A 24,553-nucleotide genomic window follows, 5' to 3' on the forward strand; every position below is an offset into this window, starting at 1 on the left:
ACTTTGTGATCTCTAACCTCCCTTCCAGCTCTAGAAGTCTACGATTCTAAAACAATTTAGAGTAAATCATAAAGATGGACCTTCAGGCAGTCAGATCAGCAAAGGGGAGTGCAATGAGGGCTACATGGTGTTATGGCCAGGGCCGTAATGAGATTTGTAATTAAATATAACAACATGGGGTCATAATCAGATCTCACGCTTCAGAAACCACATTAATCATGATAGGGATCAGGTAGGTCACTCCCCAGAACACAATGGGGACCTTGAAAAGGAAAGTGAAGCATCCTTTTCATCTCCAGGATCAGGCAGCATATTTCAGAGGGGAGAGCCACGGCTGGGGGACCTGAGCCTTAGTTTTAGGTTATACTTAAGTTTTCTCCATAGTAAAGTGAGAAATTCAGATCCATGCTTTCAAACTTTCCCAAACTCTCTCTAAAGTAAACCGGAAGAAAATGTCTAAAAAAAGAGGAGGTTCAAGACTTCTGCAGGCTGCCAGACACCTGTTAAGTTTTTATTTTCTTAAAAGTGAGTGGGATATTTACCCCTATTCTAGATTATCTCTGACACTGCCTCAAACTTAGAATATTTAAAAATAATTTATCACATTGTAAAACTAATGAACTTTGAAGACAATGAAGTTTTATCTACGACTTCAGGTCATTGCCATGAGGTGAGTGGGTGGGATTCTGCAAAGAGTAGATGTAGATGTACCCCAAGTAGACCCTTCTGGAATTGATATCCAATGATCCTTATACTTAGAAATATCCTTGCTTCTGGAGTAATAGTTTATCATATTATAAATTCATCTGTGTGTATGTATGTGTGCATGCTCACACGTGTGTGTCTGTGTGCACACGTGTCTGTGTAAGTGTGGGAATAAAAAAGAGGGAGCAAGTCTGGAAGAGTAAGTGGCAGAAAGGAGGCCTTTATAATGAAAATTCTTACTCCGAGGAGAAGGAAAAAGCAGGAAAAGCAGACATGGTGAGCCTCAGACTCCTTGGGGCACAGATCAAATGTAGCAGATCTCCCAAGCCTGAGGCAAGCCCCGCAGCACAGAGACAATAAAATGGCACAGCCTAATAAGTGCCTCAAACCCTGCTCTGTCTGATTCAAAACTAGCATTTTACACAATGCTACACCATCTATATTTAAACTGAAGCCATTTAGCCACATTTAATTCACACATACCCATACTATTTTCAGGCCGGCTTCGGTGGCTCAAGGAGAGATCGAGCTGAGATCTCGTCCTTCGGCTACTGGTCTGAATCCATGTGTTGCCAAATTATAGGCTTGTTCACAAAAGTCAAATTGGTTTATCATGGAGCTGTCCTTTCAAGGCTACCCTGGTGTACCCTATGATCTTCACAACTGTTCTCCCCACCCTGTTAAAGAATACTGAACCTGTGCATGTGTGCTAAATTGCTTCAGTCGTGTCCGACTCTTTGTGACCCCATGGACCATAGCCCTTCAGGTTTCTCTGTCCATGAGATTCTCCAGGCAAGAATACTGGAGGTGGGTTGCCATGCCCTCCTTCAGAGGATATTCCTGACCCACGGCTCAGACCCATGTCTCTTATGCTTCCTGCATCGGCAGGCAGGTTCTTTACCGCTAGTGCCACCTGGGAAGCCCTTAAGTGAACTCAGTTAGTTATGTCCAACTCTTTGCGACCCCATGGACTGTAGCCTACCAGGCTCCTCAGTCCATGGAATTTTCCAGGCAAGAGTACTGGAGTGGGTTGCCATTTCCTTCTCCAGGGGATCTTCCTGACCCAGGGACTGAACCCAGGTCTCCTGCATTGCCTGCAGACGCTTTACCATCTAAGCCACCAGGGAAGCCCTGGGAAGCCCTCAAGTACAGGATAAATAGTTGATTACAGGGCAATTCAATTTAATAGATTTATAAACTTCTGCTCCCACTTCAACGCTGGAGCAGAATCTAGCATAAACAAAATCCTTCTTGATGCCTGCTTCTTGGAGAAAGTGAATGCTAATTTAGAGACAACCTGAAGACCCTGGAATGACCTTGGTACTTATGACTATGGAATCTACTTCAAAATGCCACACGCTAGACATCACAGACTTAGGAACATTAAGAACTACCAGTAATTTGTTATTCACTGGTTGAATATTTGAAATAGTCCTTGTACTGTCTGAATACACAGTACAATCTTCAAAAATTGGTCCAGTACAAAAATCGACAGAGAGCAACCTCTGCCTCTCTGATCTCATGGTCAAGTTTCAGAAAATTTAACCTTCCAGAAGAGTCTTTAAGTTTGAAGAGAAAAAAAAAAAAAAAACCACAAATCTGGTTAAAACAGCTGCCAAAACAGCAACCACAAAATTATAGTCTTCTGAGATACAGATACCTTGGGCTGATTTTACACACATTATTTGGTAATTTAATTTTTCTTGAAATATTTTAGTATTTTCCTAGGTAGGTAGACAGGCCCCCCCACCGACCCCTCCAAAAGACATCTGCATCTTGATTCTCATAATCTTTGAATAAGCTATGCTTCTAGGCAAAGGGGAACTTTCACAGCAGGTAGAATTAAGGCTGCTAATCAACTAACCTTGAGATGGGAAAATGGTCCTGGATTATCGGGGTGGACGAAGTATAAGTGAAAGAGGGAGGCAGAAAGAAGAGAAGCAGAGAGGCAGCAAAATGAGGAGGACTCACTCGAATGGGGCCAGCTCTGAGACATGCACAGAGGATGAGAAGCCTAGGAATGTGGGCTGGTTTCTAGAAGCTGGAATGAGTAAGGAACAGATTCTCTGTGAGCGCATCCATAAAAGCATGCAGTCCTGTGAGCACCTTGGTTTTCGCTCAGGAAACCCATTTCAAACTTCTCACCTCTAGAACTCTAAGATAATACATCTGTGTTACTTTAAGCCAATAAGTGTGCGGTAATTTCTTACAATAGCCTCAGAAAACTAATACACTAGTTACAGCGGAAAGAGAGAAGGAGCTGAGACTGCCAGCCAACAGCCAGCTCAGATGGGGAACCGGGAGTCACGAACACAGTGGAAGTAGACCCACAGACAGCTGGAAGGAGTGCCTGAAGAGAGGAGAGAGTAAAACTACCAAGGAGGAAAAAATCATAGTGTGGGGAGCCCACAAACCACAATAACCCCTGAGAGACAGGGGCATAAAGCCACTGAGTAGTTAGCCATAGAGCAATGGGAGTCCTTTGAAAAATATATCATCCTTACAATGACTGCCTGAAGTCGTCATTTATTCTAAGGCTCACTCTCTTACACTCACAAAACAGGCCCTGAGTCACCATGAAAAAGTTAAAGTCCATTCTGAACCTTAGAAGGAAAGGGATTATAGATTATTTACAAGTATTTTAATTGGCAGAGCTAGCAGAGTTTTCATGTCTTAGCTATTTTAACCTATGGCTGCAATTCTCAATCTTTCTTTCCTGTCCATAAATCATTTACATGCATAAGAACTACTCATTAACACAAACTTATTCTTAATTTGGGGACTCATGAGAAAACAAATGTGCATCCGGATCTCTGTGAAGATGATGGTATGCACAGCTTGAAAACTATGAAAAATTTCTACGCCTTTGCTGTCTCTTCTCTACATTAACCACATCTCATTTTCCTTCCCCATGTTTCCTCTGCCCGTAACATTTTTGTTCTCTAAGATTTGCTCTCACCAGTATTTTTTCCTTATTTCTTTCTCTATATGCTACATGAAGTCCTCCAAGGTGGTGACTTTCACCACTCTCTACCTGCTGATGTCCCCAAGCCTTATTCCAAACCCAAGATTTCCTTCTGAGATCCAGATTGACATTTCAATCATTCAAATGGCCAGTTGAAAAACTGATATAGAGCAGCCTCTGCTTCTCTGATATTATGGTCGACATCAGAAACAGAAAATGTATCCCAGTGAAGCTCAGAATCTCTACCCTTCTTTACCTCAAAAGTCTATCTAGTCCTCTACTCTTTATCTCATTGACTTGTAACTGAACCACCAAGTTGCTGAAACCAAAAAGCTGAATATTGTCCTCAGTCTTTATTGACACCAAAATTTCAGGTAGGGGAACTTTTCTTAGAACTCACATATACCTTATCATGGTACTTTTATGGTTATTATTGGTGCATAACAAACACTAAAAGTTAGAGGCATAAAGCAATCACTTTATTATGCTCGTTTATTCTGTGAGTCAGGAATTTGGACAGAAGACGATGAAGATGACATTTCTTTGCTTGATGCTACATGTGATCTCAGATTCAAAGCTGTGGATGACTCCAAGGCTGGAAACTGACATCTGAAAGCATCTTCACTCGCACTGTTGTGACTATCTTTGGAAAGCATAATCTGAAAAAGATACTATGCTATTATGAATTTTTTTTATCTATCTACCACTTTTGTTAGATTACAATTGCTACAGAAATGTGTTATTATTTTAAAATTATTTCAGTTACTCGATCCACTGCTAGATCTTATCATTTGATGCATTAATGAAGAAGCACATATGTATCACAAAATTTTAAAAACATTTTTGATAAATATATTTTAATATGTATCTTTTGCAACCATATACTTTTTGGTTGATCATTCAGACCCACTACTTTGAGAAAGATTCCTCAGACAGTCAATGGGACTCAGGCATAAGAGAAGGTTAAGAATTCTTGTGTTATTTTGAATGAGTAAATAAATAAAATGCAGAATTATGTAAAATTTAAAAATAAAATTAAATTAAAAAAAAGAAATATAATATTATTGGAATTTAGTGGTAAATTCTTGTATGTAAACTTTTAAAAATACATATCACCTCACTTTCCAAGAAGGCTAAACAAATATGATGATCCTCTCTAGGGCTAAAAACACATTTTATGTTGTTTGTTTTAGTCCATTGTTCACTAGTGCTGAGGAATCCTGTAAGTACTATAATTATATAATAATTAAGCAATAATTAAAGTAATATATTGTGGTTCCTGTACTGTAGCATTTGAGTAGGTCTAGACTCCAGATATACAGGAGAAACAAACAAAGCAACCTAAAGAAGGTTCATTTAATATCCTGCATTTCCCACAAGGAGTTCCTTAGAATGCTGGTTCTGCATCATATTAACAAGCAAAATATAAAAAGAAAGAAAGAAAAAGGAGGGAAGGAAGGAAAAAAGAAAACAAGTTAGAGAGTTCTTCGGTCACAGTGGGTGAGGAAATTCTTGGTTAAACCAAATGGTAAAGATTTCTCTGTAATCTGATGTCCATGTGCACAGGGGGTCACTAAGAAGAGATGGAGAGCATGTAGTATTTTCCAAGCCTGCTTACTCATGAGTATCACATTTTATGGAAAGAAGGATCCATTCCAGTTCCTTCACTACCCATCCACAGAAATCAAGGTCTAAAAGGTAAATGACATGCCTGAGGCCAGCCAGCTGTTGGGAGAGTTGGGCCAGAAATGGAACCTGTTTCCTGGCTTCCAGTCAAATGCTATTCCCACAGTCCCACCAGGCCAATTAATTAATAGTGCAGGTGCCTGCCTGCATAGATAAGAGCAACAGTTATAAGTGAAAAAAATCAGTTATGGACTGATTGTTGGAATGTCATCTAAATGGGTGAGAGTGATGAGAGAGAAGTAAATCTCCATAGCTCTGCTTAAATAAGAACTACTGACAGGGTTTTGGTACCTAGCCTCTCTGTGAAGAACATCTTCTTTTCACCTCCCTCTAGCCCTGAAATCTCTGTAGGACTTGTGGTTGGATGAAGATTGGGGGAAGTGGGGTACTTGCCAACAGGCAGAACAGAGAGCTGAGTTCTACAGCTGAGCAGAAAGCAGGCAGCAATAATGGCTATTTTACCTTTCCTTCTGAGAAACCGAAGTGATAGTATGGCTCCAATGGAGTACCATTATTCAAATTTCATTACCTATAGATCTAATTTGTTTTCATCCTCATCTATAGGTTGGAAAGAATTTCTTCTCCTAAAAAAGTCACCTTTAACATAATAAAGCAGATGAGAAATGGACAGAGTTGTTCATTTGATTCTTGAAAAGTCTGATTATTCTCTCTCCTCCTCTACTCCCAGGATCTAAATTCTGCTATGACTAGTAGGGGCCTAAGGACCAATAACTCACTCAAGAAAAAGATGAACAAAGTCCAGGATGCCATGAAGAAAGAGAAGAAGAAATGATTGGTCCAAAGGAGAAGCCCCATAGCCGTGAGGTAGAGGGCAATTTCCAGGTCAGTGAACAGAGGCTTCCAACCAGTCAGTGAAAAAGGATGGAGGGCCAAGGGGGTGACAGAAAATGGTATACAAAGACTGTTTTAAACCTTATTCTCAGCCTCATTCGTGTACTTGAATGGCTAGCAAATCAGGCCCCCAGAGTTATGCATCACACAGGTCCTTCTTCCAGCTGTGAAGCATAGTATTAGAATTATGGTGTCTTATGATGGAAATAGTAGGATGTTTTCAGATACTGTAATAAACTCATTCAATGTGCACTATCTTTTTTTCAACTGCAGCCACTTTTCTGCAAAATTTAATAGTAAGGGAATATGTGATAGGACTGCAAGGTAACTGTCATGAGACTTTGAGATTCTCCCTGGAGATAATCCAAGGTAGTCTACCTTGTCCCCAAAGAAATGCTAACTTTGAAAGGCAGGTGAGGAGAGACATAGGAGAGACACCTTGAGAAACAAAGTAACTGAAAATTCCCTGTGTACAAAGAAAAGGAGAGAGAAAAACCAAAACAAAAACCTTCCTCATCTTAAAGGAACACAACTCTGAACAGTGAAAGCCTCCAAGCCACATAACTGAGGTGAAGGGAACACAGATTAGCAAAAACAAGAAAGAAAATATTTCTGAAGTGCTGCCTGTTCCAGAGCAAGCTAAAATAGTTAAGCTAATAATTCTAACAGGAAGCAACAGCCAAATCTTATTCAGAGATAATCCAGTCCCTATGAATCCCTTTTCACAAAATCTTCTCCCCACCTTTTAAGCTGGGTGACTGGGAATCATCTTTCTGAAGAAACTCAGCTAGATTTTTCATTTTGTCTTTTTACAAAGAAGACAGCGAGCCCAGAAACCTCGCCCTGCAATGAGCCAGGTGGCAAAGGGCTCCCGCCCACAGGCTCTGCAGCCCGCATTGGTGGCTCTCCATTTAGCGTGTCCTTCAAAGTCCGGAGAATGACTATTCCATAATTCTCTCACCTGATTAATTCTTAACTATGAGCATAATTACACTCTCCAGAAGGTAAATCGGTCTTATAAATCAGTCGTGGCTGACAGTTCACTGTGCGCAGCGCAATCGGCTAGGGTGGGGAAGGGAGATGCTCGCCCAGGCGAGGAGTCCTCCACCCCAGACTCCCGCCCCCGGCTGGTCCTTCTTCTCAGAGCCCGGGAGCCGCCACCCAGGGACGGACCGAGAGGACAGGGGGCGGCCGGAGGGTTGCAGACGGTGCGATTTCCTTTTACAGAAAGGCGAAAGGGAGATGGGGAGAAGGAAGCTTAGAGACTTCTCTATTAAAGCTGCGCTGAACTCTAGCCTTCTGGCAAGCTGCGGCAAGCCGCCAATTTGAAGTGTGTGAGCTTTAATCTGCTTCTGGCCTGATGGGTTCTCCTGTCCGCAGGGAGCTGGGAGGCATCCATTACGCCGGACCAAGGAGATGAGCGTCTAGGAAATATGTTAATACGAGCCCTCCCCGCCGGCCCCTGCCCTTGCCTCCTCTGACAGCCTCCGAAAGTGACATTTCAGGAGTGTGTCGCTCCTATCAGGGCTTACAAAATTCATTTCTGTTCATTGCATTAAACTTTTTTTAGAACTGTGATGAACAATTGGGTAAAAACAAAAACAAAAACCCTGAGCTTTGTTTTTAAGTCCTGGGGATGGACCGAGGAGGGGTGGTTAGGTGAACAGAAAAAACCACTTATACTTCTTCAATAATATACCAAGTAAGGAAAAGTAACTTTGTTTTCAAAATTAATACATGACATATTTAATATATGGGGACTTTTCATGGTAAAGAATCTGCTTGCCAATTCAGGAGACATAAGAGATGCAGGTTGGATCCCTGGGTGGGAAAGATCCCCTGGAGGAGGGCATGGCAACATACTCCAGAATTCTTGCCTGGCAAATCCCATGGACAGAGGAGCCTGGTGGGCTACAGTCTATAGGGTAGAAAAGAATCAGATACGACTGAAGCGACTTAGCACATATTAAATGTTACTTTACTGGTTTAAAATCTAGTTTTTCTTAAGCTTTTGATTTCCATCTATAAATCTTATTCAATTTTCAGTTCAGTTCAGTTGCTCAGTTGTGTCCAACCCTTTGCAACCCCATGGACTTCAGCTCCCTGTCCATCACCAACTCCTGGAGCTTACTCAAAGTCATGTCCAGTGAGTTGGTGATGCCATCCAACCATCTCATCCTCTGCTGTCCCCTTCTCCTCCTGCCTTCAATCTTTCCCAGCATCAAGGTGTTTTCCAATGAGTCAGTTCTTCACATCAGGTGGCCAAAGTATTGGAGTTTCAGCTTCAGCATCAGTCCTTCCAGTGAGTATTCAGGTTTCCTTTTGGATTGACTGATTGGATCTCCCTGCCATCCAAGGGACTCTCAAGAGTCTTCTCCAACACCACAGTTCAAAAACATCAATTCTTCGGCACTCAGCTTTCTTTAGAGTCCAATTCTCATATCCATACATGACTACAGGAAAAGCCATAGCTTTGACTACACAGACCTTTGTTGGCAAAGTCAATTTTAAATGTAGCAAATTATAAGGGACACTTTCATTAATATTTGATCCCATTTACAAACCTTTAAAAAATATGTCAAATATTTTAAATTGGGTTTATAAATTGAATGTTTCCTAGTTTAGTTCCTCAACTGTCTGACTGACAAACTTTCCTAGGCATGTTAGTATGGTAACCCTTATAAATTAAACTCATGCCGTGGTGAACCTTAAATTTTCTTAAAGGTCTAAACTGAGTAAATTTAGTAAGATGTGAACAAAAAATGACACGTATGATTCCTGTGGTCATGTATGAATGTAAGAGTTGGACTGTGAAGAAGGCTGAGCGCCGAAGAATTGATGCTTTTGAACTGTGGTATTGGAGAAGACTCTTGAGAGTCCCTTGGACTGCAAGGAGATCCAACCAGTCCATTCTGAAGGAGATCAGCCCTGGGATTTCTTTGGAAGGAATGATGCTAAAGCTGAAACTCCAGTACTTTGGCCACCTCATGTGAAGAGTTGACTCATTGGAAAAGACTCTGATGCTGGGAGGGATTGGGGGAAGGAGGAGAAAGGGACGACAGAGGATGAGATGGCTGGATGGCATCACTGACTCGATGGACGTGAGTCTGAGTGAACTCTGGGAATTGGTGATGGACAGGGAGGCCTGGCGTGCTGCAATTCATGGGGTCGCAAAGAGTCGGACGTGACTGAGCGACTGAACTGAACTAAACTGATGAATCTTTTATGCAGTTAACATGTTCAGTTGGAATTATAAATTGACTTATTCTCACAGGTCCAATTCTCTTAAATGATGTAACAGTTAAAGGTTAAAATATGCTCAGATTTCTAAACAAAACATCAATAGTGTGTGGTTAATTTTCTTAAATATTTCTATACCTATTTCTAAATCTTCAATTAAGTATTTTAAATTCACTAAGAAAAAATATGTCTTAGATACAGTTTGGGCATAGTGTTTCTGAAAGAATGGCCTCAGCATTTTGATGTTTCTTAAATAACCAATGGATATCCATCATACCTAGGCTTCCTTGTGGCTCAGACAGTAAAGAATCCACTTGCAATGCAGTCACTGGGTGGGAAGATCCCCTGGAGAAGGGAATGACAACCCACTCCAGTGTTCTTGCCTGAAGAATTCCAAGGACAGAGGAGCCTGGTGAGCTACAGTCCATGGGGTCACAGAGTCAGACACAACAGAGCAATTAACACACACATTCATCAGACCTACTGATCTATAGTCTTGACAGGAAATGAGGAGTGTCATTTACTGTGGTCATTTCAACAACTTCAGAATCTAAAGAAGGTGGCCATGGAGTTTATGCCCTCTGGTTTTGAAACTTTTCATTCCCTGATTGGCAAATCAATTTAGAGTTTGCAACCACACCCAAATTGACTACAATACTCAAGTGAATATTTTCATATCTTTTGCTTTTAAATGATATGTGCTTTCTGGTGTAAACTTAAAGTTTTAAAAGATTACTTAAAAAATTTTTGTTTTAAATTATGGAGAACTTTAAACATACACAAAAATAAAGACAGTATAATGAAATCCTGATTACTCTGCATGCCCATAGTTCAGCTCTCACAAGAGTCATATTCCATTCTCACACCTACTTCCCCCACAGTATTGTGGACTCAATCTTGGATATTAGATCCTTTTATCTGTAAAGAAAGGATGAAGACTGTTTTTGTTTATAAATACAGTCATTTATGATTACTGCACCTAAGAAAATTGACAATTTCATAGTATTATCAAATATCCAGTACAGTATTTGAATTTATTTATTGACGATATGAAGGATTTGTCCCATAGGGTTTTTCCCATTCTAGATTTTGCTGATTGTATCCCTTCTGTGTAGATTTACATGTTTGCTCTTCTCATAAATTATGGTTTTTGATAAGACTACTTTATGGATGGTATGTTCACCCACGTGGAAGCACATAATTTCTATCTCTCTGTATGTCTCTCTTTGATTTTAGGAGATGTTGATGACCAGTGCCTAGATACATTCATCCTTCTGTAAAAAGAAATATTCCCTTTTTTTTTTCCCACTATTCAGTTACCTAGTAGGATAGTTCACACAGGAAATGCAAGATATGCTTTTAACCTGCTGCCATATTGACTGATTTTCAAAATATTGAGTGGGTACAGTAGGATCCTCCAATGATGATTAATTAATTTTTTCATTACAGATGCATGAATTTAAAAGTAAAAGAGAAAGATAGTCCTGTTATCAGATGCTTTTCTCTTCAGCGAAAAAGCATCACTCCCTACTTCTGTAACCCATTGGTTCATGCCTCTGGAGCCCTGATTTCAGGAGCTAGTTAATAGGAAGACTTTGAGGGAAAGAACACTTATGAAACTTTAATATCCTGTGCTCTAGGAAATGAAAACGATTGTCGTGTCTGAGTAGATATAAATATTTTATTGGTGATTTTTATGTGTCAAGCTGTCTAAAGCATTTTAATTGTATTAACATGTATTAACTAGTCTAACCCTTATATTGATAATATTATTACTCCCATTTTACAGATAAAGATACTGAGGTACAGAACCATTAAGTAATGTGGCCACCGTTATGCATGCAGTAAGTAAGCGGAGCAGATGAGATTCAGATTTACAGCCTGATCCCTTAACAACATGTTTTTGCTTTTGAATCGCACTCAGTGTAGGAATTTCAAAAATGAAGTAACTCATCTCTCTGAACAGCAAGGAACTTTAAATCCCTGCATGGCATTGAGAAAACAAGGAAAGCAATTCATACAAGCCAAGCACTAGAGCAATCAAAAGATATTATTTCTGGCAAAGTGAAAAGATGATCTTACTTAGAAATGAAATACAGAGATTTCAGTTTAGAATGTACAGTACTGAAATTTTAAGAACATTCTGAATTTAAGACAGTTGGAAACCAGCATAGTAGAGGAGAAAGTTTAGTTGGAGTCAGACACATCTAAATGCAAACCCAGCCTCTACCACTTCCTAACAGAATGTCCTTGGCGTTAACTAAAATCCCTGAAACCTGGTTTCTTTCCCTGTAAAATGGGATGAGTAATATAAACTTTTCCATTCAACTACTGAACAATTACTAGTATAAGGTACCTTATACATAGTCAATAAATGGTTGTTTCTAACCCCTTATCATGTTGAGAATTTTAATATTCTATTCCATGTATTTTTCGGTAAGTTTTTTTTAAATTCTGTGAAAAATTAAATAAACTTGGATTAGTCTATTAATGTAAGCTTTGCTTCTTTTAAACAAAAGATAATTATGTTTGTCATCTTAACCTGGGCCAATTCCTTTTATTTCTCCTGATTTCTCTAGGAAATAGGTAGGAAAAAAAAATAGAAGGCAACAAGTTTCATTATATAAGAATCTATACCATGATGTGACCATAGGGAGCACTGAGCAAAGAAAGAAAACTGGCTATATAGAATGAAACAGTCAAAAGCAAAGAGAAGAGGTCTTATTTTTAATTCCTTTATCAAAGTAAGGCACTGGCACAGAGAAACTTCCATACACCTCAAGACAGAAAGGGATGGAAGAAGCGCTGACACGGTCAGTAACATCAATAATGGAGATAATGAATTCACTGGCCATTGTGCACATAACACAATGTTTGTTTCTTAAATACACACACAGGCAAACACATACATGCACTCATAGGTACACAGTACTCATTCTCAGTGTCCCATCAACTAAGTTGTGGCTGGTAGTAAAACATCAACCCTTGGCTCCCTGTGCTAGGAGTCCCAGGCACTGGCCACTCTTCACTTCCCATCAGCACCACAGTAAGTCTTTAATGCCATCTTCAAGCCAAAGTTCCAAGCATACTATCACCAGCATGAACTAGCACAATGAGGTAAGACCAGCCTCTGTGCCCATTCAAAGTGAACTAGTTAGATTTTGCTCAAGACACTGTGGTGCAAGAAATGCCAACTCTCATTCATTTTTAAAAAATCAAAAATTATGTGACTTGATGCCCTTTGTTACTCAGGTACAAGTTTCCCTATACTAGCCAGGAAGCAGAGGAAAGGCTTCTATTCCCAAGTCAAGAATTTCTACTGAGGTTCCAATTTCCCAAATCATATGGTCAATTTAAATGAAGGAGATTCTTCTGTCTATTCATCTAGCTGGGACTTAGAGGGTTTTGTCATTATTCATTCATTTAACAAATATTTATAGAGCACATACTATGTACCAGGAATTCTTCTAAAGATAAAGTATTGAATCAAGCAGACTAAAGTCCCTTCTAGCCCGAAACTAATTTTTCTTGCTGTCTATTTCCCTCTGTTCCCAATAGAAATTAAGTAAAAAAGAATCAGTGCTAAGGAGACATAGTCAAGAAGGAAATGGACAAGAATCAGGGTGAAGGGCTGACATGTTTCAAAGAATAGCCAGGCAACGCCTCACAGAGAAGGTGAGTAGAGATAGGAAGGAGGTGAGCCACGTGACTCGGAGCAGAGCAGCCCACACAGAAGGGACATGGAGCATGAAGGCCACAGGAAGGAGCAAGCCTGGCTAGCAAAACACTTGGAAGGCCAGTGCAGTGAAAGGTCTAAGTGATAGAGATGAAGACAGAGGGAGGCCTGGCGTGCGCGATTCATGGGGTCTCAAAGAGTCGGACACGACTGAGCAACTGAACTGAACTGAGAGAAGAGAAGGCCCTGCAGACTCTAATAAGAGCTCCTGAAGGCTAAGGCGTCAAAGAGGGACACAGGTCCCTGTCAACCGAACCTCCCTGGCCTCCCCCACCACCTCGTCTTTCCAACAGTTCTGTATAAAGCTCACCTTCTTTCTCAGGGGTCAGCTCCTCTGCTTTCAGGACCCTAGTCCATTCCTGGCCCCACAGGGAAGACAGGGCTCTGTTTTAGGCAACTGGCTAGAATCACAAACAAAAGCCTCAGAGTTCCAGACTCATTTGTTTTCTGCTTGAAGGGAAAGGACCTTTTACAACAACCTGATGCAAGAGACAAGAACTCAGATCTCCAAGGCTCCATCTTTTAATCTCAAAAGGTAAGGAAGGGATGAAGAACATTACCCCCTGTGAAAGGGAGAACACAGAACTCACTCAGCAAATTATTCTGTGGCTCTGCAGGATGTGGAGGCTCTGAGGAGAGTGCCTGCCATACAGTATGTCTCTTCACATCGTCTGTTTCAATTCCTGGCTTACTCACCGTGTCACCATCCTCAAACTGTGAACAATATGAGGAAAAGACTGAGCTTTATTTAATCTTCCATCTCCAGCTAACATGGGATCATGCATAGTCAGGTCTTTGTAAAAGGATTGGTTGCTCTTGAAAACCAGTTCAAAAGAGGCGGCAGCACAATGTGGTATAGCCCATCCTGAAGGGGTGACTCCAAAATTTCATGGGGGTACTGTGTCAGAAACTGTCAGTTGTCCCCCTAACATACATTCTCCCCAAGCTAAAGTTACATAATTTTCAACTGGGCTCAGGTGCCCCCAGAAAAATGTGACCATTTCCCCTATCATCTCTTGCATCTTGGTGTGGCCTTATGATCAGATTCTAGCCATGGGATATTTTGGACGGATGTGGAAATGATGTGTCCTTCAAAGGAAGAATGTGTCAACCTGTAATCTGTCACACTGGCTGGAATGAGGAGGCAATAGTGGACCATCTGGGATCATGCTGACCAAGGCACACCCTATGGCTGGAAATGTAAAGCAAGGGGAGAATTTGTCCCCACCAATGTTAAGTCTCTAAATAAAAAACCAATACTGGACTGCTTATGCCTGGACTGTGAAAATCATCATCATTGTGGGTCTTGGTGACAGCAGGTGAACCCCTATCCTAACTATCACTAATGATTGTTCAGTTACTTACTTTATTACTTTATTAAAACTGACTCTTTTCAGCCCAAGTACAGAGCTTCTTGCTAAGGCAAACTGAGGATAAACATTAACAATGCTTAATAGAACTTGATTTTTTTATTTTTTTTAAATTATTTTATTTATTTATTTATTTTAAATTTTATTTTATTTTTAAACTTTACATAATTGTATTAGTTTTGCCAAATATCAAAATGAATCCACCACAGGTATACATGTGTTCCCCATCCTGAACCCTCCTCCCTCCTCGCTCCCCATACCATACCTCTGGGTCGTCCCAGTGCACCAGCCCCAAGCATCCAGTATCGTGCATCGAACCTGGACTGGCAACTCGTTTCATACATGATACTTTACATGTTTCAATGCCATTCTCCCAAATCTTCCCACCCTCTCCCTCTCCCACAGAGTCCATAAGACTGTTCTATACATCAGTGTCTCTTTTGCTGTCTCGTACACAGGGTTATTGTTACCATCTTTCTAAATTCCATACATATGCGTTAGTATACTGTATTGGTGTTTTTCTTTCTGGCTTACTTCACTCTGTATAATAGGCTCCAGTTTCATCCACCTCATTAGAACTGATTCAAATGTATTCTTTTTAATGGCTGAGTAATACTCCATTGTGTATATGTACCACAGCTTTCTTATCCATTCATCTGCTGATGGACATCTAGGTTGCTTCCATGTCCTGGCTATTATAAACAGTGCTGCGATGAACATTGGGGTACACGTGTCCCTTTCCCTTCTGGTTTCCTCCGTGTATATGCCCAGCAGTGGGATTGCTGGATCATAAGGCAGTTCTATTTCCAGTTTTTTAAGGAATCTCCACACTGTTCTCCATAGTGGCTGTATTAGTTTGCATTCCCACCAACAGTGTAAGAGGGTTCCCTTTTCTCCATACCCTCTCCAGCATTTATTGCTTGTAGACTTTTGGATCGCAGCCATTCTGACTGGTGTGAAATGGTACCTCATAGTGGTTTTGATTTGTATTTCTCTGATAGAGTGATGTTGAGCATCTTTTCATGTGTTTGTTAGCCATCTGGATGTCTTCTTTGGAGAAATGTCTATTTAGTTCTTTGGCCCATTTTTTGATTGGGTCATTTATTTTTCTGGAGTTGAGCTGTAGGAGTTGCTTGTATATTCTCGAGATTAGTTGTTTGTCAGTTGCTTCATTTGCTATTATCTTCTCCCATTCTGAAGGCTGTCTTTTCACCTTGCTAATAGTTTCCTTTGATGTGCAGAAGCTTTTAAGGTTAATTAGGTCCCATTTGTTTATTTTTGCTTTTATTTCCAATATTCTGGGAGGTGGGTCATAGAGGATCCTGCTGTGATGCATGTCAGAGAGTGTTTTGCCTATGTTCTCCTCTAGGAGTTTTATAGTTTCTGGTCTTACGTTTAGATCTTTAATCCATTTTGAGTTTATTTTTGTGTATGGTGTTAGAAAGTGTTCTAGTTTCATTCTTTTACAAGTGGTTGACCAGATTTCCCAGCACCACTTGTTAAAGAGATTGTCTTTAATCCATTGTATATTCTTGCCTCCTTTGTCAAAGATAAGGTGTCCATATGTGCATGGATTTATCTCTGGGCTTTCAATTTTGTTCCATTGATCTATATTTCTGTCTTTGTGCCAGTACCATACTGTCTTGATAACTGTGGCTTTGTAGTAGAGCCTGAAGTCAGGTAGGTTGATTCCTCCAGTTCCATTCTTCTTTCTCAAGATCGCTTTGGCTATTCGAGGTTTTTTGTATTTCCATACAAATTGTGAAATTATTTGTTCTAGCTCTGTGAAGAATGCTGTTGGTAGCTTGATGGGGATTGCATTGAATCTATAGATTGTTTTGGGTAGTATACTCATTTTCACTATATTGATTCTTCCAATCCGTGAACATGGTATATTTCTCCATCTGTTAGTGTCCTCTTTGATTTCTTTCACCAGTGTTTTATAGTTTTCTATATATAGGTCTTTAGTTTCTTTAGGTAGATATATTCCTAAGTATTTTATTCTTTCTGTTGCAATGGTGAATGGAATTGTTTCCTTAATTTCTCTTTCTGTTTTCTCATTATTAGTGTATAGGAATGCAAGGGATTTCTGTGTGTTGATTTTATATCCTGCAACTTTACTGTAGTCATTGATTAGTTCTAGTAATTTTCTGGTGGAGTCTTTAGGGTTTTCTATGTAGAGGATCATGTCATCTGCAAATACTGAGAGCTTTACTTCTTCTTTTCCAATTTGGATTCCTTTTATTTCTTTTTCTGCTCTGATTGCTGTGGCCAAAACTTCCAAAACTATGTTGAATAGTAATGGTGAAAGTGGGCACTCTTGTCTTGTTCCTGACTTTAGAGGAAATGCTTTCAATTTTTCACCATTGAGGATAATGTTTGCTGTGGGTTTGTCATATATAGCTTTTATTATGTTGAGGTATGTTCCTTCTATTCCTGCTTTCTGGAGAGGTTTTATCATAAATGGATGTTGAATTTTGTCAAAGGCTTTCTCTGCATCTATTGAGATAATCATATGGTTTTTATTTTTCAGTTTGTTAATGTGGTGTATTACATTGATTGATTTGCGGATATTGAAGAATCCTTGCATCCCTGGGATAAAGCCCACTTGGTCATGGTGTATGATCTTTTTAATGTGTTGTTGGACTCTGATTGCTAGAATTTTGTTAAGGATTTTTGCATCTATGTTCATCAGTGATATTGGCCTGTAGTTTTCTTTTTTTGTGGGATCTTTGTCAGGTTTTGGTATTAGGGTGATGGTGGCCTCATAGAATGAGTTTGGAAGTTTACCATCCTCTGCAATTTTCTGGAAGAGTTTGAGCAGGATAGGTGTTAGCTCTTCTCTAAATTTTTGGTAGAATTCAGCTGTGAAGCCGTCTGGACCTGGGCTTTTGTTTGCTGGAAGATTTCTGATTACAGTTTACTTTCCATGCTTGTGATGGGTCTGTTAAGATTTTCTATTTCTTCCTGGTCGAGGTTTGGAAAGTTGTACTTTTCTAAGAATTTGTCCATTTCTTCCACGTTGTCCATTTTATTGGCATATAATTGTTGATAGTACTCTCTTATGATCCTTTGTATTTCTGTGTTGTCTGTTGTGATCTCTCCATTTTCATTTCTAATTTTATTGATTTGATTTTTCTCCCTTTGTTTCTTGATGAGTCTGGCTAATGGTTTGTCAATTTTATTTATCCTTTCAAAAAACCAGCTTTTGGTTTTGTTGATTTTTGCTATGATCTCTTTTGTTTCTTTTGCATTTATTTCTGCTCTAAGTTTTAAGATTTCTTTCCTTCTACTAACCCTGGGGTTCTTCATTTCTTCCTTTTCTAGTTGCTTTAGGTGTAGAGTTAGGTTATTTATTTGACTTTTTTCTTGTTTCTTGAGGTGTGCCTGTATTGCTATGAACTTTCCCCTTAGGACTGCTTTTACCGTGTCCCACAGGTTTTGGGTTGTTGTGTTTTCATTTTCATTCGTTTCTATGCAAATTTTGATTTCTTTTTTGATTTCTTCTGTGATTTGTTGGTTATTCAGCAGCGTGTTGTTCAGCCTCCATATGTTGGATTTTTTAATAGTTTTTCTCCTGTAATTGAGATCTAATCTTACTGCATTGTGGTCAGAAAAGATGCTTGGAATGATTTCTATTTTTTTGAATTTACCAAGGCTAGCTTTATGGCCCAGGATGTGATCTGTCCTGGAGAAGGTTCCATGTGTGCTTGAGAAAAAGGTGAAATTCATTGTTTTGGGATGAAATGTCCTATAGATATCAATTAGGTCTAACTGGTCTATTGTATCATTTAAAGTTTGTGTTTCCTTGTTAATTTTCTGTTTAGTTGATCTATCCATAGGTGTGAGTGGGGTATTAAAGTCTCCCACTATTATTGTGTTATTGTTAATTTCTCCTTTCATACTTGTTAGCATTTGTCTTACCTACTGCAGTGCTCCCGTGTTGGGTGCATATATATTTATAATTGTTATATCTTCTTCTTGGATTGATCCTTTGATCTTTATGTAGTGACCATCTTTGTCTCTTTTCACAGCCTTTGTTTTAAAGTCTATTTTATCTGATATGAGTATTGCTACTCCTGCTTTCTTTTGGTCCCTATTTGCATGAAAATCTTTTTCCAGCCCTTCACTTTCAGTCTGTATGTGTCCCCTGTTTTGAGGTGGGTCTCTTGTAGACAACATATGTAGGGGTCTTGTTTTTGTATCCATTCAGCCAGTCTTTGTCTTTTGGTTGGGGCATTCAACCCATTTACGTTTAAGGTAATTACTGATAAGTATGATCCCGTTGCCATTTACTTTATTGTTTGGGGTTCGAATTTATACACCGTTTTTGTGTTTCCTGTCTAGAGAATATGCTTAAGTATTTGTTGGAGAGCTGGTTTGGTGGTGCAGAATTCTCTCAGCTTTTGCTTGTCTGAAAAGCTTTTGATTTCTCCTTCATACTTGAGTGAGATCCTTGCTGGGTACAATAATCTGGGCTGTAGGTTATTTTCTTTCATCATTTTAAGTGTGTCTTGCCATTCCCTCCTGGCTTGAAGAGTTTCTATTGAAAGATCAGCTGTTATCCCTATGGGTATTCCCTTGTGTGTTATTTGTTGTTTTTCCCTTGCTGCTTTTAATATTTGTTCTTTGTGTTTGATCTTTGTTAATTTGATTACTATGTGTCTTGGGGTGTTTCGCCTTGGGTTTATCCTGTTTGGGACTCTCTGGGTTTCTTGGACTTGGGTGATTATTTCCTTCCCCATTTTAGGGAAGTTTTCAACTATTATCTCCTCAAGTATTTTCTCATGGTCTTTCTTTTTGTCTTCTTCTTCTGGGATCCCTATGATTCGAATGTTGTAGCGTTTAATATTGTCCTGGAGGTCTCTGAGATTGTCCTCATTTCTTTTAATTCGTTTTTCTTTTATCCTCTCTGATTCATTTATTTCTACCATTCTATCTTCTAATTCACTAATCCTATCTTCTGCCTCTGTTATTCTACTATTTATTGCCTCCAGAGTGTTTTTAATTTCACTTATTGCATTATTCATTATATATTGACTCTTTTTTATTTCTTCTAAGTCCTTGTTAAACCTTTCTTGCATCTTCTCAATCCTTGCCTCCAGGCTATTTATCTGTGATTCCATTTTAATTTCAAGATTTTGCATCAATTTAACTATCATTATTCAGAATTCTTTATCAGGTAGATTCCCTATCTCTTCCTCTTTTGTTTGGTTTGGTGGGCATTTATCCTGTTCCTTTATCTGCTGGGTATTCCTCTGTCTCTTCATCTTGTTTAAATTGCTGAGTTTGGGGTGTCCTTTCTGTATTCTGACAGTTTGTGGAGTTCTCTTTATTGTGGCGTTTCCTCACTGTGTGTGGGTTTGTACAGGTGGCTTGTCAAGGTTTCCTGGTTAGGGAAGCTTGTGTCTATGTTCTGGTGGATGGAGCTGTATTTCTTCTCTCTGGAGTGTAATGAAATGTCCAGTAATGAGTTATGAGATGTCTATGGTTTTGGAGTGACTTTGGGCAGCCTGTATCTTGAAGCTCAGGGCTGTGTTCCTTTGTTTCTGGAGAATTTGCTTGGTATGTCTTGCCCTGGAACTTGTTGGCCCTTGTGTGGTGCTTGGTTTCAGTGTCGGTATGGAGGCGTTTGATGAGCTCCTGTCAATTAATGTTCCTTGGAGTCAGGAGTTCCCTGGAGTCAGGGTTTGGACTTAAGCCTCCTACTTCCAGTTATCGGTCTTATTTTTACCAGTAGTTTCAAAACTTCTCCTTCTATACAGCACCATTGATAAAACATCTACGTTAAAGATGAAAAGTTTCTCTACTGTGAGGGTCACTCAGAGAGGTTCACAGTGTTACATGGAGAAGAGAAGAGGGAGGAGGGAGTTAGAGGTGACCCAAATGAGATGAGGTGGAATCAATAGTGGAGAGAGTGGGCTAGCCAGTAGTCACTTTCTTATGTGCACTCCACAACTGGACCGCTCAGAGATGTTCACGGAGTTATACAGAGAAGAGAAGAAGAAGGCAGGAGACAGAGGTGGCCAGAAGGATAAAAGGGGGAAATGAAAAGGAGGGAGACAGATCCAGCCAGTAATCAGTTCCCTAAGTGTTCTCCACCATCTGGAACACACAGAAATTCACAGAGTTGGGTAGAGTAGAGAGGGGTTAGGGAGGAGATACAGGTGACCTGGTGGAGAAAACGGAGAGTCCAAAGGGAGAGAGAGCAGTCAAGCCAGTAATCTCATTCCCTAGTGTAAAGTGGGTCCTGAGGATTGGGTTCTTAAAGGTACAAAATTGGTAACAAATACATAAAAGCAAAAATTAAAAATCTAGAGTAGAGTTTGGAATTTCAAAAATGCGATGTTAATGAAAAGAAGAAGGAAAAGAAAGAGAGAAAAAATGAACAAAGAAAAACAAACAAGGTCATGAAAATTATAAAGAAACTACAGGTACAAAATTGATAACTAATACCAAAAAGCAAAAATTAAAAATCTAGAGTAGAGTTTTGAATTTCAAAATACAATGTTAAAAAAGAAAAGAAGAAGAAAAATAAAGAGAGAAAACAAACAAACCAACAAAAACAATGTCACAAAAATTATAAAGAAAATACAGGTACAAAATTGATATCAAATACCAAAAAGCATAAATTAAAAATCTTGAGTAGAGTTTGGAATTGCAGATATACGATGTTATATAAAAGAAGAAGAGAAAGAAACAGAGGAAAAAAAAAGTCACAGAAATTATAAAAAAAACTATAGGTACAAAATTGATAACATATACCAAAAGGCTAAAATTAAAAATCTAGAGTAGAGTTTGGAATTTCAAAAATACGATGTTAAAGAAAAGAAGAAGGAAAAGAAAGAGAGAAAAAACGAACAAAGAAAAACAAACAAGGTCACGAAAATTATAAAGAAACTACAGGTACAAAATTGATAACTAATACCAAAAAGCAAAAATTAAAAATCTAGAGTAGAGTTTGGAATTTCAAAATACAATGTTAAAAAAAAGAAGAAGAAAAATAAAGAGAGAAAACAAACAAACCAACAAAACAATGTCACAAAAATTATAAAGAAAATACAGGTACAAAATTGATATCAAATACCAAAAAGCATAAATTAAAAATTTTGAGTAGAGTTTGGAATTGCAGATATACGATGTTATATAAAAGAAGAAGAGAAAGACACAGAGGGAAAAAAAAGAAAAAAAAAAGTCACAGAAATTATAAAAAATACTATAGGAACAAAATTGATAACATATACCAAAAGGCTAAAATTAAAAATCTAGAGTAGAGTTTGGAATTTCAAAAATACGATGTTAAAGAAAAGAAGAAGGAAAAGAAAGAGAGAAAAAATGAACAAAGAAAAACAAACAAGGTCACGAAAATTATAAAGAAACTGCAGGTACAAAATTGATAACTAATACCAAAAAGCAAAAATTAAAAATCTAGAGTAGAGTTTGGAGTTTCAAAAATACAATGTTAAAAAAAAGAAGAAGAAAAATAAAGAGAGAAAACAAACAAACCAACAAAAACAATGTCGCAAAAATTATAAAGAAAATACAGGTACAAAATTGATATCAAATACCAAAAAGCATAAATTAAAAATCTTGAGTAGAGTTTGGAATTGCAGATATACGATGTTATATAAAAGAAGAAGAGAAAGAAACAGAGGAAAAAAAAAAAGTCACAGAAATTATAAAAAAAACTATAGGTACAAAATTGATAACATATACCAAAAGGCTAAAATTAAAAATCTAGAGTAGAGTTTGGAATTTCAAAAATACAATGTTAAAGAAAAGAAGAAAAAGAAAAAAAAAACAAAACACGGTCAAAAAATTATAAAATATATATATGAAGTTTGCTGAAGAAGAAAAAAAAAATAGGGTCTTTTTTTTGTTTTGCAAAGTAATAGGTTATAAAAGTGAAAATTAAAGGACAATAGAGGACTTAAAATTTTTTTAAAAAAATTTAAAAAAAAAAGAAAGAAAGATTGATCGTAAAAATAGTAAAAATATATCTAGGTCTTTCTCTGGTTTTGTTGTGAGTATTGTGGGTTCAGTTCATTTTTGGCTAGTTCCTTGGTCCGACTTATATTTCTCAAGATCTATAGGCCCCTTCCTATGTAGTCCGTAGTAACCACAGGGTTTTAATCTATGGCCTGTAGCTTCCAAGGCGTTTCCCTCTGTTATAGCTTCTTCTGTTTGCTGGTCTCTTCAGTGTCTGGTTCCCGCCCGGACACAAAGGGGACGGTTGAGGACACTATTTTTTTTTTTTTTTTTTTTTAGGCTCACTTGTTCAGCCGCGCTGTGGGGAGGGAGGGAGGGATGCTGCAAACAGATAACACTGGCGTGCGCTCGCAGTGCCTCAGCCACACTGGGTCTGCCCCTGCTCACGGCGCGTGTATCCTCCCTGCCCACACTGCTCGGGCTCTAGGTTGTTCCGCCGGGAACAATCAGAGGCCGGCCCTGGACTGAGCTCCCAGGTCCAAGCCGCTCAGGTTCAGGCACTCGGGTAGTCCTCAGAGGCGCAGACTCGGTTGGGCCTGCTTTTTGTGCTCTTCCCAGGTCAGAGCAGCTCAGGTGATGAGGTGTTTGGCAGGCGCCAATGCTGCGACTTATCGCCTCCCCGCCGCTCGGTTATCTGGGTGTAAAACCGGTGCACCTTCTCAGGCAGATGTTGACCGTCCAGACCCCCAAGAAGTTTTAGTTAGCAAAGAAGCCTGCTTACAGTTTTATAGATAGTGTCTCTCTGGGGCTGCGATTGCCCCCTTCCGGCTCTGGCTGCCTGTCACCGGAGGGGGAAGGTCTGAAGCCGGCTATCTCTGTTCAGTCCTTTGTTCCATGCGCGGGCCTGGCCGTGTCTTAGGTTAGGCCTGGCTTTTCGCGTGGTAGATATCCCACAATCTGGTTTGCTAGCCCAAATTATTTCGCTCAGATAGCGCTCAGGACATTCGGGCCAGATTCTTACTCTAAGGGACACAGCCCGCGCCACGCTTCCCTGCACAGCCCCCGCTTGCTAATGCCGTGTGCAGGCATCTGTGGTGCTTCTCCGCTGGGGGAGTTACCGTAGGGTTCACAATCTGCGATTTTTAATTGTTTATTTATTTTTTTTCTCCCTTTTATGTTGCCCTCTGTGCTTCCAAAGCTTGGCACAGATTCGGCAGTGAGAAGGTTTCCTGGTGTTTGGAAACTTCTCTCTTTAAGACTCCCTTCCCGGGACGGAACTCCGTCCCTCCCTCTTTTGTCTCTTTTTTGTCTTTTATATTTTTTCCTACCTCCTTTCAAAGAGTTGGGTTGCTTTTCTGGGTGCCTGATGTCCTCTGCCAGCATTCAGAAGTTGTTTTGTGGAATTTACTCGACGTTTAAATGCTCTTTTGATGCATTTGTGGGGGAGAAAGTGTTCTCCCCATCCTACTCCTCCGCCATCTTGGCTCCTCCTATCTTAATAGAACTTTAAAACCATCAAAAGGAATAATGAGTTAGAGAGGATTATGATGGTTTCATCCTTAATTTGCTACAAAACAGCTAGAAAAATATAAATATCAAGGATCCTTTCTCATGTGCAACTAAAATATAGCACTAGTTATACATTCTCCAAAGATTAGCAAGGAGAGATAAGAAAGCCTTCCTCAGTGATCAATGTGAAGAAATAGAGGAAAACAACAGAATGGGAAAGACTAGAGATCTCTTCAAGAAAATTAGAGATACCAAGGGAACATTTCATGCAAAGATGGGCTCGATAAAGGACAGAAATGGTATGGACCTAACAGAAGCAGAAGATATTAAGAAGAGGTGGCAAGAACACACAGAACTGTACAAAAAAAATCTTCATGACCAAGATAATCATGATGGTGTGATCACTCACCTAGAGCCAGACATCCTGGAATGTGAAGTCAAGTGGGCCTTAGAAAGTATCACTACAAACAAAGCTAGTGGAGGTGATGGAATTTCAGTTGAGCTATTTCAAATCCTGGAAGATAATGCTATGAAAGTACTGTACTCAATATGCCAGCAAAT

General features: G+C 39.3%; 1 long non-coding RNA gene across 2 annotated transcripts in view; it reads right to left on the bottom strand.

The window, feature by feature from the left end:
* Positions 1 to 22,478: 22,478 nt before the first annotated feature.
* LOC129634029 (uncharacterized) overlaps positions 22,479 to 24,553 on the bottom strand; it is a 130,190-nt gene continuing 128,115 nt past the window's right edge. For both annotated transcript variants that reach the window (XR_008705378.1, XR_008705379.1), the window contains one exon: positions 22,479 to 23,987. This is a non-coding gene — a long non-coding RNA (uncharacterized LOC129634029). The remainder of the gene's footprint in view (positions 23,988 to 24,553) is intronic.

The sequence above is a fragment of the Bubalus kerabau genome, chromosome 19 (assembly GCF_029407905.1).
Source record: "Bubalus kerabau isolate K-KA32 ecotype Philippines breed swamp buffalo chromosome 19, PCC_UOA_SB_1v2, whole genome shotgun sequence".
NCBI lineage: Eukaryota > Metazoa > Chordata > Mammalia > Artiodactyla > Bovidae > Bubalus > Bubalus kerabau.